The sequence below is a fragment of the Orcinus orca genome, chromosome 9, assembly GCF_937001465.1.
Source record: "Orcinus orca chromosome 9, mOrcOrc1.1, whole genome shotgun sequence".
NCBI lineage: Eukaryota > Metazoa > Chordata > Mammalia > Artiodactyla > Delphinidae > Orcinus > Orcinus orca.
In genome coordinates, this window is record NC_064567.1 from 2,241,288 (window position 1) to 2,261,383 (window position 20,096).

A 20,096-nucleotide genomic window follows, 5' to 3' on the forward strand; every position below is an offset into this window, starting at 1 on the left:
CAAATGTGATCTATCCATACAATGAAACATTATCAGCAATAAAAAGGATCAAACAGTAACTTGATGAACCTGGAAAACATGGTGCTAAGTGAGAGAAGGCAGTCACAAAAGACCACATATTATAATATTCTATTGACATGAAAAATCCAAAATAGGGAGATCTGTGGAGACAGTGTACTAGTGGTTGCCTATGGCTAGGAGGTTGGAAAGAAATGAGGTGTGACCGCCAATGGGGATGGACTTCCTTTTGGAGGGGATGATGAAAATGCCCTAAAGTTAACTGTAGTGACGGTTGCAGAACTCTGTGAATATGCTGAAAACATTGAATCATTCAATTTAAATCGTCAAACTGTATGGTATGTGAATAATATCCTATGAAAGCTGTTTTTCTTTAAAAAAAACTACATACAGAAGCAAATGTGAGAATCCAGCTATCTCGTTTCAAGACAGACATTAAAGACATTTGTAGAAATGTAAATCAACGCCACTCTTCTCATTAAAATTTTTGCATTTCAGAAAATAGAGTTATTTCTATCAAAATATGTTATTTATGTACTGGGTTTCTTGTTGTTACTTTTAAATGAGTTAATAACTTCTTTAAAATTCATTCATAAATAATAAGATTAATTTCTTCCATTTTTAATTTCCTCCATAATAAGCAAAGTCTCTTTGGGCTCCTCGACTGTTTTCAAGCGTGTAAAGGAGTCCTGTTGGAAAAGGTTCGAGAACTGCAGAGCTGGAGAAGGATGTGAAGCAGCAAGATGAGGGCACCAGAGAGAGAGGCAGGAGTGAAGACGACAGAAGGGACTGGCCAGTGTTCCTGGGGGGTGAGGGACAGAGCTGGCACAGCGGCAGCGTAGAGGCGCTCAGAGGAGCCGGATCGCCCCAGGTGCGCGCGAGATCTGCCTTCTCTTGTGCAGCAAGGAGGCCGGGAGAGAGCGGAGGTGGAGGCGCTGAGGAACGGAGGGACCAGGTCTGCAGGGCAGTGCAAGGGCCCCGGGAGGTCGACACTCCCCAGCTCCCCGGGCATCCGGCTGCTGGCCGTTCCTCCTCACGGGCAGCCAGGGCTGGGCGCAGAGCAGGTGGGATGTTCTGGCGGTGGAGGCTGCTCCCCCAACACAGGCGGTGAGCGAGACATTCCTGAAAGCGCCCTCTGGGACCAACCTGTCCCAGACAGACATGAAGATGTTTCAGCTGAGCGTGAGCACCACCACCTGCAGCGGGCAAACCAGCCCCAGAAACCAGGGCCACTCTCCTCCCTGCGCCAGCGGCCAGCCAGGGACGCGGGATGCTCACGGCCACGGCAGCCGTACCGCCTGCTGGGGAGCACCTGCGGGCCGCCCGCCACAGGCAGGACAGTTAACCTCTCCGGTCTCAGTTTCCTTAGGTGAAGTGACGCTGCTTCACGGAGTCAGGTGGGCTCCCGCAGAACAGCACAGAAGACGGACGTGACCCCAGCGAGCCTCGTCGTGGCTCGTCCTGACTGACCACCTGCCCTGTCGGCCGTTCTCGCGCCTCGATTGTCCTTGCTGGAAGCACCGCCTGTGAGGCGTGGGTTCATCCACAACTCATCCCGTCCCTGACTTAGGGACAAGGGACCCACGACACAGAGAGCACACATTCTGACAGCGTCTTAGGGAAGCCACTTGATCCTCGGCCCTGGGAGGACAGGCATCCAGGGAGCTGTTTGAGCCTTGTGTCCAGCGGAGCATCACTGAACAGCCGCACCTGTGAAGGTTTCCTCCGCGGGCATCCACAGCTCGTTTCCCGGAGCTGGGCCGTGTCTGACTCACTGATGCTGCCAGGAGGAGAGCGGGGCCTCCACTGCCGCAGCTGCGTGGGGACTCGCCAGGCCTGGGAGGAGACGCATCCCCATCCCAGGGCCCAGAAGGGCAGCACGAGTAGTATTTCGGCTACTGTAGCTCCGTGCACGTGCCCCGTACTGCCTCTCACCTCCGAGCATCTAAAAATATGTTTGCTTCTAATTTCCAAAAAGTAACAACTGTGAAAACTGAGGGCAGCCAGCAGCAGGGGGAGACCCGGCTTCTCGCTCAGCCCCGCCCAAGGCCGCGTATGGGGGGCACCTCACCTCCCTGGGCCTCACGTTCTGCAGAGTAAAGGGCTTCGGGAAATGACTTCTCAGGGCCCGTCAGACGAGGGACACTTCTGCGCTCCCCCGTCCCCGGGAGCTTGGGTGTGGCACGAAGGGGCCATCCCGCTGTCCCCCAGCAGACAGCTGATAGGCAAAGGCGCGAGCACTCAGTGTCATCAACCAGTCACTGTTTGTGCACCTTAAAGGGCACATCCTCCATGCCAGCACTGCTGTCTGCCTGGATTACAGGCTCTACCCTCCCCCCCACTTGCTGGCCACCCACCTCCCTCTCTCCTGACCTGGGAGCAGCAGGGATCTGAGGCAGGGAGGAAGTCTGTACTCTCACAATTGCACCGAAAACTGGTTGCCGTCACATTTTGCCAAAATGACTCTAAAAAGACCCTAAAGTTGAAAAATACAAGTGGGCAGCCTAAAGACATCCTGACTCTGGTTCCCTAACAAATTCTCCCTTGGAACGAAAAGCAGTTTGGATGGATGTTTTTGTTTGGGGGAATCTTTTCAGAGAGGAGCAGCAAGGTTGATGCCTCGGGCGGTCCCTGCGTGAGACCGGCTCTCGTCCCCGCGAGGCGGCCCGAGCACAGGACTCATCTCAGAGCACAGGAAGGCTTCACTCGGGGGCGGGGCAGTCGCAGGGAGAGAGACGTTTGCTGGAGGGTGCGACCTGGTCCCCTCGGAAAGCCCTCCTCCAGCCCCAAGGCTCCGGCTGACACTTCGGCTCAGGGTCTCTGCAGCTGGACCGGCCCCTCCTCCAGGGCCATCTCTGGGCAGCCCCCTTCTCCCCGCCGAATGGCGGGGGGGACGGAGAGCTGAGGCTGGGAAGGGTTGGTTTGCTGATCACACCCGCTCGTGCGCATGCGGGCCCTCGGGATTTGGCACTGGCTGGGCTCCTTATACATCTAAGGGATACAAATTGGGTTTGAATGGAGCGTTCAAGGGTCCCTACCTTGGCAGGAGGTGGTTTTGCTTCAGGAAGAAGGAAATAATCCTGCTTCTGAAGGCAACGTTGAGGGCTGGTGCTTTTTGATAAGAACATCTATAAAATGAGGAAGAGCACGTGTTCAAGTGCAGGAATCTTCACCTGGAGGTCAGCTGTGAGGTTTCACGGGGCGGGAGGGGCCCTTCCACCTCAGGGAGCAAAGCGGGCGGCACCCTCCCACTGGGCCGCCTTTAAGACATTCTGGGTAATGACAGTGGTGGTGACATCAACTGCTGCTCCTTGAAGGCACTGTGTCAAGTGCACGGCACAAGTGGCTGATTTAATCCTAATGAGGAGCCTGCAAAGCACGCATCGTCATGGCCCCATTTCCCAGACGATGAAGCCAAGGCTTGGCACGCGTAGCTTACCTGTCTAAGATTATACAACCAGGAAGCCGCAAAGCTGGCACTCAAACCCAGGTCCTCAGACCCCAAAGCACCAGAGCCTTCACAGTGCCACCCTGGGTCAGCAAATCCTTGTCACCAGCTTAGGAATTCAGGAAGCATTTGCTACTCCTTAAAAATGTGTGAACGTGGTTCACGTGGAAACCTGCCACGGACGTTCACCACAGCCTCGTCTGTGGTGGCCCAGACGGGAACCGACCACCGCATCCTTCCACGGCCAAAGGGTGAGTGGAGCCACTCGACAGGAGGAGGGAGGGGCTGTTGATACACGAGACCACCTAGTGGATAAAAACCTGATCCCAAAGGTGCCATGGGGTCTCTTTCCACTTACACAGCGGCCTCGGAAAGCGAGAGTAGAGAGATGAGCACAGCTGTGAAGTGACGGCGGGGCAGGCAGGAACCTGAACGGGTCCCTGGACTCTGCCGTCCTGACCCTGCAGTGGACACAGCCCACACCTGTGATGAAACTGCACAGAACTACGTGCGTGCGTGTGCGCACACAGGAACACACAGGGCACGTGAGATCTGATGTCCGTTCCGTGCTGCCACGTCGTGCTGTACGTGTTCCCACGGGGGGACCGGGTGCAGGTGTCTGGAGTCTGGCGGCTCTGTGTCATCACTTACGCCTGCGCACAAGGCTACGGTATCTCAAAAAGTTTCCAGTGCCCGAGGGTGCTGGGACTCAGCACCCTCACCTGAGGCGTGTGGCCATGGTTGGTGGGTTTCCATCCCTCAGGCTAGACCATCACCATGTACACGCTATCGTTCAAGCTTTGAGTTTTGCTGGAAGTGCTTTGATGAAGTATTTTGCCTGGTGACTCAAGCAGCTGTGAATTAAAGTGGCAACATTCTCCATATTCTGAATTTTGAGCTGGCTTTTTTCCCCTTGTCTTATACTTTTGCATTGAAATTTTGTACTGAAAAAAAAAAAGAAGAAAGTTTTAAACTATAAAAGGAGCAATTAGTACTTCAGTCCTGAATATGTGACCATCGTAACGATACAAAGTGAGAATTCTAAAAGCAAAGTGTCCCCTTGGTGAAGGGGCAGGGCACGGGAGGGCCGGGGGACCCAGTGTGCTCTCAGCTCACGAGACACAGCCGTCATCGGCTCACACTGGGCTCCCAAAGCAGAGATGGAATCAGACCCTTCGCACAGAAGGAAAGCGTCGTGATGAACGTGGAAATCAGAGCCGTGGATCCGTGCCGGGACACGCAAACACTGGTGGGCAGAGTGGGTCGTCTGAGGCCAGGCTCTGGGGTGAAGCTGCTGCAGGACACGCCGAACGCTGGGCACCAGGCCATCCTCCCCACCCTGGCCTCCACGGCCCCTTCCTCCCGGCCAGGGCTGACTCCGTGTAGGGGGAAGCAACAGGACAACACAGGAGACTCCAGAACCCAGGGAACCAAGGAGCAGGCAGGCAGGACAAGGACACATGTTCAGGGGGCCGCGGGCAGCAGGTTGACCCCATGGGGCTCCCTCGGGGCCACAGGGACTCACAGACCTCCAGCGGCCCCAGGGTGGACTTGTGTAAGGTCGTCCTGCCACCCGAGGGCCCCTGGGCGTGGCAGCAGTCCCCAGAAGCAGCCCTGACCAGCCGTCCACAGCCATGGGCACGCTGCACAGCCTGGTTCCTGCCGTGAGCACCGTGGACTGCGGCCCACGCACCCCTGCCCCGTCGCGTTCAGGTTCAAACTTGATTCCACTTCCTCGTTTGACTTCCAGACGCGGCCACCTGCTCCAGAGAGGCTCACCCTGACCTCACACAAGACACACGAGTCTTCATCAGTGGATTCCAGACTCAGCCCCACGCTCACACGTCACACATACTCGCCCACGCACGCAGCCTGGGTCGGCCGCTGGTTCTTTCCGAGAGGAGACCTGCGTGCAGAAAGCTACACTGGGGGAAGGCGGCCCCGGCCCGGGCTTTGGGCCTGAGACAGGCAGAAGCACCCCAGCCCGCGGGCAGCCACAGGGCAGGGCACAGGCAGCCGACTTAGCGGCAGAGACCAGGAGGGCAGGTGAGAGCGCCGCTTGGCAAGGCACGGTGTAATTTAGGCAAAAAGGCATTTTAATGAGTGATTGCGTAAAAGAAGAGAGAGCGCCCTTAATCCCATCATAACAGCTTTAACTGCAAGGGTTTTGAAAGCAAGCTTTAGGGACCGACCGGCTGAGCTGCAGCTCGTCTAGAAATCACAGAGAGGAACGAGGGATAAAGCTACAAAGACGCTGATAAAAGGGGGATGCGAGGAAGTGGCCTCAGGGATGATTACACTCAGACCTGGGGGAACGAGGTGTCCTTGGGCTCCCCGGGAAGCCGGGCAACAGACTGGGAGACACAGAGACAAAAGACCAAGGAGGAGGAGAAGGTGATCACAGAGGACTGGCGTGGATCCTGTCCACCCCACCCGTCGGGGGAAACCGAGAGCAGAGAGGGAAGGGGCTGGAGCTGGAGCCTCACCTGGGGTCCACTCTCTCCAGCTCTGCCAGGTCCAACACATCCAGTCCTTTAGCTGTAACACTTGGCCACGTGGTTCCCTCCACACATCACTCCTTCCCTGTGTCTTCAGGGAGGGCGAGGACCCCAGATAGAAATCAGCACGTCCCCGGCGTTCGAGGCTCCAGGCACACAGGTGACCATGCCACGTACTCCATCACGTAGCACAGATATCTTCACTTTCCACGTGCCGTGCCATGTAAATCCTCGGGCAGCGCGGCTGTACAGAATGACACGAATTCTGGCTCCATCGAAGGATGCCAGCAACCGCACCAGCTCCGGCCCTCAGGGACTCGGGGGCCCTGCCAGAGCCTGCGGGCCCAGGCTGGGTTTCCACCGCAGCTGGGTGACCAGGGCCGCTCACCATCCCTGTTACGTGTGCCGGGTGCCTGGCCCCATGCTCGGCCCTGGTGCAGGGGCGGGGAGATAGAAGAAGAGGCAGGAGACGGGTGACCCCGTCCACGATCCCCAGGTAGAGATGGGTGGGTGACAGGAAGGAGGGAAAGGAGGCATCAGGGTGGACTCTGCACCTGGCGGGCCTGATCTGGGAGCCCCAGGAAGTGGCACAGGCATGAAGGAAGGGGGCCTCCTTGTGTTTTGGCTTCCAGACCAGAGCGAGTGCATGTGCAAGTCTCCAGGAAGGATGGGACAGACAGACCTCGTCTGGCAAGTGTGCAGGCCTCCCTCGCAGCCAGGCAGGGCTCCACCACTCATGTCCACACTGCCCGGGTCAAGTGCGTGAGGCCCGATCCGCCAGCCTTGGACTTGGCCCCAGCGACGTGGCGAGGCCACTCCCTCTGGTGCCTCGACCTGCGTGCAGGCTCTGCGACGGGTGAGCTCGCCTGGTGGACACTTGTTGCCTGCACACTCATGGTGCCCATTGTCCTGTACTAAAGTGTTGGCTTATAAAAGAGACGTTTCTTGTGTTCATTGCCTTCAACCTCCTTTCTGAAGAGCACGAGTGACAGGACTCAGGTGGCCAGAGGAAGAGTCCCAGGACGGGACCCTGCGGGCACGGGCCGGGGCTCACCTCCCCCCAGGGCCCCAGGCAGAGTGTTCAGAACCTCTGGGCCTTCTTCCCTTTCCCCAGCGTGGATTCTAATGCCAGTCCTTACAGCAACACCCACCCCTGTCCACAGAGCTGCACTGGCCCCCGCATCCCAAGTGGGGGACCGTGGCCCCGGCTCCCCCCTCCGGGAGCCGCCCACCCACTCCCACTCACAGGCCCCTCCGGGCTGCCCTCATCCGGCCCTCACGGCTCAGCCCCCTCCCGCCGCTGAGTCAAGTCCAAACTCCGCTTCTCCTCCAAAGAGCCTTTCATGTGGTTTCCATCTAATCTGCAAACACCTCCCGCCTGTTGTCTCTGCGTCTGTGGACTGTTTCTTCAGCCACCTTTTGAAAAGCCGGGTGCCGAGGAGAGGGCATGCTTCCTGCTGCTGCAGGCGGTTAGTCTACAAGGGCTCCACCACGCACGCCAGGACCCGTGCGCCTCGTGGGCAGAGCCAGCCTCCGGCCTCTCCCCAGGCCAAGAGCTGCCCCAGGCCTCAGTGCTAGAGGCCATGCCCTGTGCCATTGGCTCTCCCGCCAGCCTGCCACACGCACCCAGCCTGGGACCTCAGAACCCGCCCGGGAGCAGGGCTGTTTGTGGTGCAAAGGCCCAGGAGGCTGCACCTTCCCGGCCAGCCTCTCTGTGGGCAGACACAGTATGGGGGAGCCAGCCACGCACATGAGATTCAACTCCATCAGACTCTCCTCCTCCCGCCGGGAGCAGGGCCGCCGCTTCAGGACACTCCCTGTGATGGATTTCAGTGATGCTTAAGGTTTGACAAGTTACACTTGTGGTTTTCAAAAGAAATCATTTTTGTGAGGAACTACCTTTCTTGGCATAAAGTAATTGGAAAGTACCATGGATATCTCAATAAAACACATCAAAAGTAACTTTCTCTGGCTTGTTGTGACACGTCCACTTGTGGTTTCTATCAACTTGAGCTAAACATCAGGTTTTCTCAGACAGAGCAAACCATTAAAATATTCCACAGAAAAAGCAAATAGACATAATTCCTTTTCTGTTTGCCTATGTTTCAAATAAAAGGCAACACTGAAAGGAGCGGCCGGCCCAACTTAAAGCACATTTTCCTGATTCATCCGTTCGCCATAATTATTTGCATAGGATTTAAATGTCTAAGCTCTGGGTCCGACTGATCTTTTTCAAGGCTGAGTTGTGAAGCTGAAACACTCTGAGCCGGTTTCGTATTCACAAAGGCTTGTCCAGTTCGGTGGAGTCTGAGAAAAGTCAGAAGGAACGCGTGTGGGTTTGAGGTCAGGCTGTTGGGGTGGAGACGTAAAGCAGACGTCTTCCTGTAAGAGAGGGGGTGTCCATCACGCTAGCCCAGAGAACTCTGTTCTCCACACCGCCCCCCAACCCCGGAGGACAAACCCACCTCCGGAGGGCGGACACTGGACCCAAACGGAGACAGACCCCATGTCGCAGGGATGTGAGGAGGGCTGATGTGCAGAACCTGGGGTTCCTGGCGGCCAAAGCAAAAATGGAACCTGGCCCACGGGTGTGACTTTCATCTTTGAACAAAAAGAGAACTTATTCGTTTATCTCAAGGCCAGAGGGGGACCCTTCCTCCTGGAGGTGAACTTAAGCAGGATGTGTGACGGGAGTTCTTAGGCAAGGTCAGCTGTGTGGTCGGATTGTATCTGTAAGGAGAGACCTGCAGCAAGCAGAAGGACACATTCCTTCCTCAGGCTTTTACAAGGACCTACTGCACAGCACAGGGAGCTCTGCTCAGTATTCTGTGATAACCCGAATGGGAAAAGAGTTTGTAAAAGAATAGATACATGTATATGTATAACTGAATCACTGTGCTGTACACCTGAAACTAACGCTACATTGTTAATCAACTAGACTTCAGTATAAAATTAAATATTTTTTTAAAAGAGGCAAGGTAATTTTTAAATTTATGTAGACTTTTTCTTTTTTAAAATGTATTCAACTTATTTATTTTTTTATTTTAAAAATAAATTTATTTTTGGCTGTGTTGGGTCTTCGTTGCTGCACGGGCTTTCTCCAGTTGCAGCGAGCGGGGGCTACTTTTCGTTGCGGCACACGGGCTCAGTAGTTGTGGTGCGCGGGCTCAGGAGTTGTGGCGCACGGGCTTAGTTGCTGTGCGGCATGTGGGATCTTCCCGGACCAGGGCTCAAACCCATTTCCCCTGCACTGGCAGGCGGATTCTTAACCACCGCACCACCAGGGAAGTCCCTTTTTAACTTATTTAAACTGAAAAAATAAAACGATTTAACTGTTTTTTAAAAAAAATAAAATAGATCATTAAACAGAAAAAAAAAAGGCAATGACAGCAGCACTGTTTGCAGACAAAGGAAGGTGTGTCACTATCATGTCACTATCATAAGCCTTTCTGGCCCCTCCCTCCCTCGCCCTCGGGAGGGTCTCGTGAGCGGCTCCCGAGAGGGGTGAGGCCGCCCCATCACCAGTGCACACGTGGGCTCCCCTGAGCCGGCCCGTCCCGAGGGCCCCGCACTGGGTCCCAGCAGCACCAGGAGGCAGCCTCCGGCCTTATCCCCTTGTGCATATGCAGAAACTGAGGCAGAGGAAAGTGACCCCAAAGGTCAGACAGAGTGACCGGGCCTGGATCCCGGCTCCCACGGCCCAGGAGCCTGGCTCCACAGCAGGGGCTCCCTGCCCCATACACCTGGCTGTGTCTCCGGGAGGGTGCTCTGCCTTCACTGCCCCCACCGCGGAGATTCCCCACAGTAGACACAGCCCCGAACGGCCCTCTGCTGGTTCTTGGCCTTGCATTTGAGTTTCCCTGGTTCTTGGCCTTGCACCTGGGCTTCCTTTGGGCACGATGTCAGGATGGGCTGTGTCTTCCGAGGCCAGCTGGAGGAGCTGGCGTGTCTGTGTCCCGTCCTAATGGAGAACGTCTGGGAATTATTCCACATGCGTGCGGGTTCCCGCTCTGCACAGTGGGTAGGATGAGTTTGGGGCACAAACCCAGCAGGGCCTGTTCTTACCCTCAGGAGCCTACGGTCCCCGGGACATCCAGCAGCAGGTCCATGAGACAGGCTGAAGCTGGGCTCCGGGGAGGCGGTGCAGAGCCGACAGGAGGCACAACCTGGAGATGCCGAGAGGAGGTGGGCCTGAGCGGAGGCGGGGGGCAGACCCTGAGGTCTGTGGGACAGCCGGGGAAGGAGAGGAACCTGAAGGAAAAGGCTGGGGAAGCGCAGGAGCAGGGCAGGGTGCGTCTCAGGTCAGTGTGGACACAGGGCGGCCGGGCAGAGGGGGCAAGACCCAAGGTGACGCGGATGGGACAGCAGCGGCTACTGCGGACACCTGGGTGGGAGGTGGTGGAGGACGCAGGGGGAGAGGGCACACGACAGGTTCTAAAAGGGTAGACTCCCTGGGACCTGGGGATTCGGTGAAAGTGGGAGACTGAGAGACAGAGAAACTGAGAGAAACACAGGGAGAAACAGAGAGAGAGACAGGCAGGGACAGAGAGAATGACAGACAGAAGGAGAAGTCCAGGCGATGGACCAGGACAGTACACTCGGGGGACAGAAGAGGAGAGGCTGGCTGTGGAGGGGCGCCCAGGACAGGGTGCTGGGCAGGAAAGAGAGGGAGCAGAGCAGTGGGCGTGCCCATGCCTCCAGGTCAAAGGGCAGGCGATGGGTGGAAACGCCAGGGCAGGGCTATAACCCACGTAACGGCAGCCTTGGGAGCGGGGTCTTCCCACGGAGTGACCGTTATGATCAAAACCTCATGCGCTGGGCGAGGCCACCCCGCCGCCAGCGTTGCAGCCTGGAGCAAGGGATAGCGCCTCCTGCTTCCTAGGCCAGGGCCCCGAGACTCCGGTGGATGGAGGTGCACCCTGCAAACAACGTGCCTTGACCATCAGGCACTGTGCTTGGCGCTGGGGTCTGTTCTTGGGTGAACTGTGCCTCCCCAAATCTGTATGCTCGGGTCCTGACCCCCAGCACCTCAGGATGTGACCCCCGTGGAAACAAAGAAGCTGCAGGTGTCATGTCACCAGGGTGGCCTGACTCCAACCTGACTGGCTCCTGACACAAAGGGGAAACGTGGACAAAGAGATGGATGTGTGGCGAGGGGGCTGAGGGAAGACAGACGGTAGGCAACCAATGCCCCCCAAGGAGAGGTTGGACCAGACCCTCCCTCCTGGCCCCAGGAGGAGCCAGCCCTGTGGGCTCCTGGGTCTTGGACTTGCAGCCTCGAGGACAACGGGGAGACGGCTGCATCTGCCGCTGGAGCTGGTGCCTCGGGACGCGGCTCCGGGAACCGGTCGGGCTCCAGCGTGCTCCTGTCCTGGCCTCAGCTGCGTCAGCCTCGGCGGGAGAGGGGCCTCCGCGGAGGTGCTGCCCCTTCTGCTGGGAGGGAGGTGACGGAGGCAAGTACCCAGGAGTGGTGCAGACACGGTCGCCATGGGAACCAGGATCCCGACTCCAGGAAGGGATGAGTCGGGGGCCCAAGGCCAGAGCTTGGGGACTTCCGGACAAAGCCCCCACCTTCGCACACTGGGGAGGACTGAAATTTAAAAGGCTTTTAAGGTGGAGGCAGCTGAGTCATTATGTAACAGCAGACTTGAGGGAGTGCAGACCAGTAAGGTGGCCAAGCCAAGTGCCCAGTCCGCTGGCGAAGCCTAATTTAGGAACAGCGGCTTACAGGCAGCGAGCGCCTTCCAGCTACAAAGTCCTTTCAGAGACGCGACTGACGCCGCCCCGCGCCCCGAGGCCTCTCCAGCCAGTGGATCCAGAGGGCGGCTCCTAATTAGCGGCCACGTGGCCACGCCCTCCCCCAGGGGGCCACGCTCTTTGTTAGGCATCCTGCGGCCGGAGCAGCAGCCCCCGTGTCAGGACGAGGGCGCCCACCACGGAGGGCGAGTCTGACCCACCCTCCGACCTCGCCTCCGCAGCCTGGAGTGTAAAACGGACGTGAAGACGTCCCCCATGCAGGATGGTGAGAAGGACAGAAACTGGGTTTGGCGGCCGCCAAGAAGCTGCAGCGCACGGTGGGCACCGCACCGCTGAGACGTATCAGTTTTGTTAGTGAGGCTGATCGTGGTTCCACCGTCGCGGACCAGCCCTGGCTGCAGTGGTTTCAACAGCATTGTTGTGGACACTTGAGAACAAAGGATTTCCAGGGCGTCTCCATTGGGATCCGGTGTCCTACAGACCCAGGAGCCCCGAGAGTAGCCTTGAGTAGCTCTCAGTGGTTTGTGATGACCCGGACAGTGGACCAGAGGTCGGGAGCGATGGGACAGGCCCAAGCGTGCTGATTCTTCATCCGGGAACGGAGATCATTTTCCTGAAAGGTGTGGTCCCCACTTTGGGCACCCTCTCCACCCTTCCAGGCCCCGTCCGAAGGTCTTGCCCCCAGACTTCTCAGAAGCCCTCCTCTCGTCCCCCTGCCCACAGACCCAGCTTCCGTCTATGATTCCTGTTGGCCTCAGAGTCAACCTGACTTGGCACGGGCTCGTACGCTGACCAAGTGTTTCTCAGAACCGCTGTGAGTGAGGGGGAGATGCTACCACTCCCCTTCAGCTCCTGTGACCCTGGAAACAGAGCCCAGGTGTCAAGTAAATGTAGAGTGGAAGATGGGTCCCAGCTTCTCGGACATCACGATCTCTAGGGTCAGCAATTAGTAGAAAGAGAAATACAGCGGCATCAGGGTACATAGCGTAACTCCAGCAGTAGATGGATGGGGGCGGGGGGGCTGCATCATACGGCCGAAGAATCCATCTTTGTTCTTTTGTGTGTTTCGACTCTTCTGAGTCAAATTCTATGTAGAGACACGATTTTAGTTTGGTCCTTTCATTTTGGGCTGCGTGGCGAATGGATGTGTTAGCTCAGAATTTATCACCATAACATACAAAGTGCTAGAGACAAGATGGGGGGATAGCTAAGCCACAGCTAAGAATAGATCTAATTTATGCAAGTTGATTATACTTGTAGCAAGAGTGATAATTAGAGATATTTTGAAGAAAAAAAAAAAAGAGCTCGAAAGTGAAGATAATTGGAAGATTTATTTCTCCTCGGCTCCGAGATAGCAAAGAATGAGATCTTTAATTACATTAATGAGAAAATACTTATTGATAGTCACAAATAATGTCTCTACCAGTTCAGGGAAGCTCGTGGACTACTAGACCTATCGAATCCATTGAAAACCGAAAGAGGTCTTTTAATGATACAGACAAACTCTAAAGGGAATCAGCCCATCAGCTGAGGGTTAGGGAAGCTGCTCCCATGATTAACTTTGTTAACAGGCAATTGTTAGCAGCCGGGGAAGAAGGTCCCGCAGACCTGAGGAGGGGGGCGTCCAGGGGTGCTGAGCCCCACGAGCTTCAGCGGCAGCCCTGTCTCCCTCCTCGTGGGTTTAATGGAAAGTCGGCGGGATGCGGGTGTGGAGTGCGTGACACGGCAAGTGCTTCCCCATTCCTTCCTTCTGGGGTGGCCTCCAAGGGCCTCTTTCAGCTCTAAGAATAAGGATCTATGATCATTCTCCTCACTTTATGTTTGGAAAAGTTGTTTTTTGGCACAGAAGTCGCTGTGAAGAGGCTTCTCAGAGAAAAGACTGGCCAGCTGACCTCTGTGGGCCCTCCCCTCTCCTCCAGCTCCGGGGCTGCCCACGTCCTTCAGCCTGACCCCTCCTGCCTGACCGGGTCTTCCTCCCTCTCCATCTCCCCACGAGCCTTGATCAGCACCTCCCACCCTGTGACCAGAGGCCCTGGGCCCGGGGAAACACAAAAGTCCTTTTGTGGGCCAAGACCTCCAGAAAGCCAAGTTCTCGGTGGCCCCTCTCTGGCACAGACGCCCTGGCTCTGTGAGGGGAGAGAGACCAGACTTGTCAGCAAGGCCCTCCCGATCTGGACCACCTCTGCTGGCCGTCCCAAGCCTCCACCCCATGCCCCCACCAGGAGGCACGGCCTTTCATCTCCCTGAGCCCGGCCAACCTGGCCTCAGGCTCAAGACCCCCACAGATGCCAGGCCTTGGGGGTCCCTGGGTTGCCAGTCCCTGGGTTACCAGTGGCTCCCACGTGTGTAGGGGGCAAGTGGCTGACACTTTCCTCGGAGCCCCGTTGTCTGGTGGGCCTCTGTTCGTCCCCCTCTCACCACCAGACCCACTCCTGGAGGACTGGATCCTCCCTGGCCCCCGTGGCCTTCCCAGGGACAAGCAAAGAACCGGCACTCCATAAATGCCTGGAACGGAAAAACGCACTTTAGCACAAGACAAAATTCTGATGAACCATAAGACACAAACCATGGACAGCATCAACAAGCAGGGTTTCAGGCCATGCGATGAAAAAGGAAGAAACCAGGGTGGGATAGGAGGCGTGTCATCAGCCTTCACTTCGCACCTTGTTAAGCCCCGGCCCTGGGCTGCGTGAGGCTCAGCCCCGATTCAGGGATTCACTGCTTCCTGCCCCCCACCCCAGGGCGTCTGATGTCACCTGTGCATCAGGCCACACCCTTTAGGGTCCAAAGAGTCTGGACAGGCCTGTGGTTCTCGTCCATCTTAGTAGGATTTTGTTGACTGTATCCGAATCAGTCCTTTGAGAGAACCAAAAATTAACCTTTCCCGCCCCCTGTCCACCGTTTCTACGATTTGACAGGTTTTATAGATCAGGCCCCACTTTCCAGAACAAACCCAAACAAAACAAGAAAAACTGTGGCCAAGATGACCCCAGACTCCCTATCCAGTGCTCTTTTCAGAACTCCTGATCATCTCTGCCCAATCTAACTTTTCAAAGGACACTTTTTACAGTTTGAATGTACTCACCGACTAAAGGGCTGCAGACATCAGAAAATGACACTGACCATGAAGAAGCTATTGGCATTGGTTCTCCCTTAAAAAGGAAGAACGTTTTGCTCCGTCTGGGCACTTGGGATTTTAATACTTAAAAACATTTACAATCTCCAGCAGTGAAACTCTAAACCAACACCCAGAGGAAGCAGGTGGCGCTTCTAGCATGGTCTGAGGCCGCCTGGGATCAGGCAGCCTTTGCTGCAATAAGGCGACAGCACAAAACCTCAGGGCTGAACTCAGCTCATGAGTCCGCAAGTTGAGCTGACCAAGTTGGGCTCTGGTGTATCTGCCGGGGTGGGGGCAGGAAGGGGCCTAGGAGGTTCTGTTGACCTGGGCTGGGGATGGCTGGCTAGCGGCTAACAGAGGAAGCCCCAGAGGGGAGGACCCAGAGGCTTGCCCTGCGCCACCCGCCTCCCCTCCAGCAGGCCAACCCTGGCAGCACCCCAGCGACAGCCAAGGGACCAGAGCACTATGGTGGGCAAAGTGAGTCACACGACCGGGCCTGGGGTAGGGCCCAAAGTTCCCCAAAGGATGACAGAGGGAGGGGCAATGCACCGGGACCACTGATGTCACCTGGTCGCCTCCCTCCTCAGCCCATCCTCCCCAGTGAGCATCGTCAGGAGGGCTACACAGACTGGCCAACAGCTTCGTGGACCCGAGGAAGGGGCCACTTCCTTCTGACCCCCTCTCCAATGTCCACTCATCCCTGCCTGCCTGTGCAGACAGCCCACCCCCCAGCACAGCCCACCGGCCAAAATTACTCCCCCTGGGGAGACACCCTTTACTGGTTGTCTGTTTCACACGTCTGCCTTGTGGAGCTGGTCACCTCACACCCTCTTAGGGATGCTACAGGGACTGAATCCCCCCTATGGGGACTGAATCCCTCCTGTAGGGACTGAATCCCTCCTGTGGGGACTGAATCCCTCCTGGGGGGACTGAATCCCCCCTATGGGGACTGAATCCCCCTATAGGGACTGAATCCTTCCTAAGGGGACTGAATCCCCCATATGGGGACTGAATCCCCCTATAGGGACTGAATCCTTCCTAAGGGGACTGAATCCCCCCAAGGGGACTGAATCCCCCCATGGGGACTGAATCCCCCCTAAGGGGACTAAACGCTTCCTAAGGGGACTGACTCCCTCCTATGAGGACTGTGTCCATCCTGCTGGGCCTCACTGCCTAATGAACCTGACTCTGGCCAACCTGACAAGCGGGAACTCACCAGGGGCTTCCTTCAGCACCTCCAAATCTCCATTTCTTCTGCTTCTTGTTTCCAGTGGTTTGGCATCTAAGGCCACCTCCCTGTGGGAAGTGCTGAGCTCAGCCCCGGGGACCCAGGGATTAAGGAGCCGTGGTCGCTGCTCCCAAAGCCCAGGGTTGTCTTGGGGATGCTTGACTCACTGATTAATCTTTAATATCCACTTAGCTGTTTTCTGTGGAGTAATCGTGAACAAACTGGACTCAGAGCAGTCCAGAGCAGAATGACAGAATTTCCCACATTTAAAAAGAAGAGCTGAGGGGAGCAAAGCAGGGTTGGGGGGGGGGGTGTGGGGTGTTAAAATCCTCCCCCTAATCCTTTACTTTGGGAAGAGGTGACTTGAAGCTTCTCAGCAGAAAGGCTCTTAAAGGCTCAGGCTTTGGGCCATGCCAAGTTCTCTAAAATTAAGGTGGCTTTCTGAGAAAAGATCATGACTCAGAATTAATCAAGGAAAATCAATCCTATTCTTCCCCACGCCCCAGCCCTCCATCCTGTGGCCTTGAAGGAAGCCTCTGGCCCATCCCAGCCGGGCAAGGCAGAAGCTTGTACACCCAGAACGTGTGGAGATCGAGCACGCGGGGACCGTGGTGGCAATGACGACGCAGCTCACCTGTCCACAGTTCACCTGCGCAGAAGAGATGCGCAGTCAAGAGCCTTGAGGCAGGAGGGGGAGGAGACACAGAACACAAAGCGCAGGGCACTTTGTCCGGTGGGCGGAGGCTGCGTTCTCGACACTTCATCCTCAATTCTCTGCTGAAGACACAAAGCAGGTTTAGAACACATTTACTTAACGTTTAGATCTATAAAGACACAAAATTCCCACCCTCTTTCAAGACCCCTCTCAACCCCCGTCCCCTGCCCCCCGTGGACCTTTCTCTGTAACTCCAGCCGAAACTGAGACGCCCCCTGCTCAGTGCCCACAGCCGCCTCCTGGGTCCCCGCGCTCCCTGTTTTCTGTAGTCTGTCTTGGCTGTCGGCAGCGAAATGGTACCAGGGCTGAGCATTTGCCTGCGACAAACATGCCCGAGTCCTGGTGACGGGCCGGCCTCGGGAGTCACAGGGGGGCCTGAGGGCCAGTTCCATCTGCCCTGCTGCCTCCTCTTTGTAGCCACACGAATAAAGCCTCAGGGAGGGGACAGGTCGTCCTTGGGACCCCAGGGAGGAGGAGGGTGGTGCGACCCCACACCTGCCCCAGAGATGGTCCTGACCAAGTGCAGGTGATGAGGCTGTCAGGCCAGAGGGGGGCAATCACAACATCAAAAGAAAAGTGTATACATATTAGACATTGTGCGTGTAAATGTTCTCTAGACTATAAGGTCGGCCCTGATGGGAAGATTTTCCTTTATATTGTTTGATTCCCTTTCAGAGAGTGAAAGGGAAGGAAGACACTTTTGCTGGGTTCTAAGAGTTGTGTTCTAAGAATTGAAATCAAGTAGAAAGAATGGTGACCCTGTGATCCAGCCATCCCACTCCTGGGAACATATGTGGAGAAAACTCTAATTCAAAAAGATATATGCACCGCAATGTTCATAGCAGCACTATTTACAGTAGCCAACACGTGGAAGCAACCTAAGTGTCCATGGATAAAAAAAATGTGGTACATATATATACAATGGAACATTACTCAGGCATAAAGACAAGTGAAATAATGCCATTTGCAGCAACATGGATGGACCTAGAAATTACCATACTAAGTGAAGTAAGTCAGAGAGAGAAAGACAAATATATGATATCACTTCTAGATGGAATCTAAAATATGATACAAATGAATCTATTTACCATCTATTTACAAAACAGAAACAGACTCATAGACATAGAAGGCAAACTTATGGTTACCAAAGGGAAACGCAGGGGAGGGGTAAATTAGGAGTTTGGGATTAACATATACACACGACTATACATGAAAGAGATAAACAACAAGGACCTACTGTCTAGCACAGGGAACTATATTCAGTATCTTGTAATAACCTATAATCGAGAAGAATCTGGAAAAGGATATATATGTATGCATGTATAAGTGAATCCTTTTGCTGTACACCTGAAACTAACACAACATTGTAAATCAACTCTACTTCAATTATTTTTTTTCTTTTTTTTGCGGTACGCGGGCCTCTCACTGCTGTGGCCTCTCCCCTTGCGGAGCACAGGCTCCGGACGCACAGGCTCAGCGGACATGGCTCACGGACCCAGCCGCTCCGCGGCACGTGGGATCCTCCCCGACCGGGGCACGAACCCGTGTCCCCTGCATCGGCAGGCGGACTCTCAACCACTGTGCCACCAGGGAAGCCCTCATTTTATTTTTTAATGGTGACCAGTTCAACTTACTATACACTGTGACGCAGCTTTAGGGAGCAGAGGCAAGAGAGCCGATCCTTCCTGAAGGCTGCGTACATCCTCCCACGTCTCCGAGCTGGAAACTTTCCGGGCCTCGCCCACCCCAGGAGCCCTCGGAAAAGCAGGGAAGGCTGCACCTGTCACGTAGCGTCTGCCAAGGTTCTGAGCCACTCGGCGCCTTACTTTGCCCTTGTGTGAAACAAGACGCAACAGCGCAGCGTCCGGGGCTGACCTGACAAACGCAGCATCCGACACAGCAAGCGCTCAGCAAACACGAGCGGCTGTGACCGGGCCGGGCTGCGGGGCCGCCTCCCTGGGAGACCTGGTTTTCCGACTCGGTCAGGAAGGATTCCGATGATGTGATGAACAAGGTGAGTGATGGACTGAGCGAATGGCTGGGCGGGGAGACAGATTTCCTTGTGTATCCAGCCCTGGTTTTTATTTTCATCATTAAACACACACGTGCGTAAGTGCTTGCGGGAGAGGCTCGACTGTCCACGGCCACCCTTAGGACGCTGTGCTCCGGCAGCTCAGCGAGCTCAGCACGGGGCTTCCGTCGGCAGGCAGGTGGCACGTTGGAGCCGCCTGAAGAGCTCCTCACAGACGTTCTGAGTCGGGGGTCTCTGGGAGACGGCAGGAGACTTGGCCGGTGACCTCTGCGCCCAGCCAGCGTGGACGCTCAGGGGTGCCGCCCAGGCCCACGGCACCCTCTTCCTCCACAACCCTCAGCCTCCACGGTTCCTTTCTTGGTCTCTTTCCTTCTTCAAGGAGATAACTGTAAGAGGGCAACACTGTATAGAAATTCAGTAGGCAAAGAGATTTGGGGAAGGTGCTAGGGACAGAGGGCAGCAAGAGGGATAAATTACAGAGCTGTTTCACAGCCCCAGCCCCTTTGGCTGGACACCCCCTGGGAAGAGGAAGGGTCCCCCAGCAAGACCATCGTGAGAAACAGGATGAGACGTCACACCCTCTTCACCTTCTTAGTGTTTGTGGCGGCAGCTCAAGCGCTCCTACTCAGAGAAGTACGTCTGGCCCCCAGCCCGGTCGGGGTCCCCCTTCCATGACCACCTGGCCCTGAGCATTTCCTCCAAGCCCTCAGAGTACTTCATAACCACTCGACGGTTCGCTGGTTATCACCAGAGCACAAGCTCCCCGGGCTCCCCAACGTCCAGCAAGTGACTGACAACTCAACACGACTTTCTAAAAATGAATGAATCAACATTCATGCACCAGCTGAGCGGGAAGAGAGTGAGCGAGTCCCCACCTGCCCTGTGGGTGACCTAGGACGGGCCCCGCCCCAGGTGGACGCCAGCGCACAGCTGGAGAAGGTAGTAGATCTGGGCAGCATCGCGATGATGGCTTTTCTCTCTGGGAACTGTGAGGAAAGAGGACAGTGGCCCTGAGGCCTGGCCACCTCACTCCCAACCCCCCTGAGGCTCGGCCCTGTTCCCCCAGCCATGGGAGGTCCATCGTTGCCAATCACTGAGAATGCTTCAGGGCCTGGAGAAATGGGTCCCTGGGGAAACAGGACTTCAAGACTCAGGAGCGGCTGAGAGCAGGACCGTCACAGAACCTCCCAGAGTCTGGGCCGGGCAGCTCTGACACCGGGGAGCAGACTTCCGTCTTAGCTGGGGACCCTGGACCGAGGCAGCGGTGGACTTTCCTAACTGA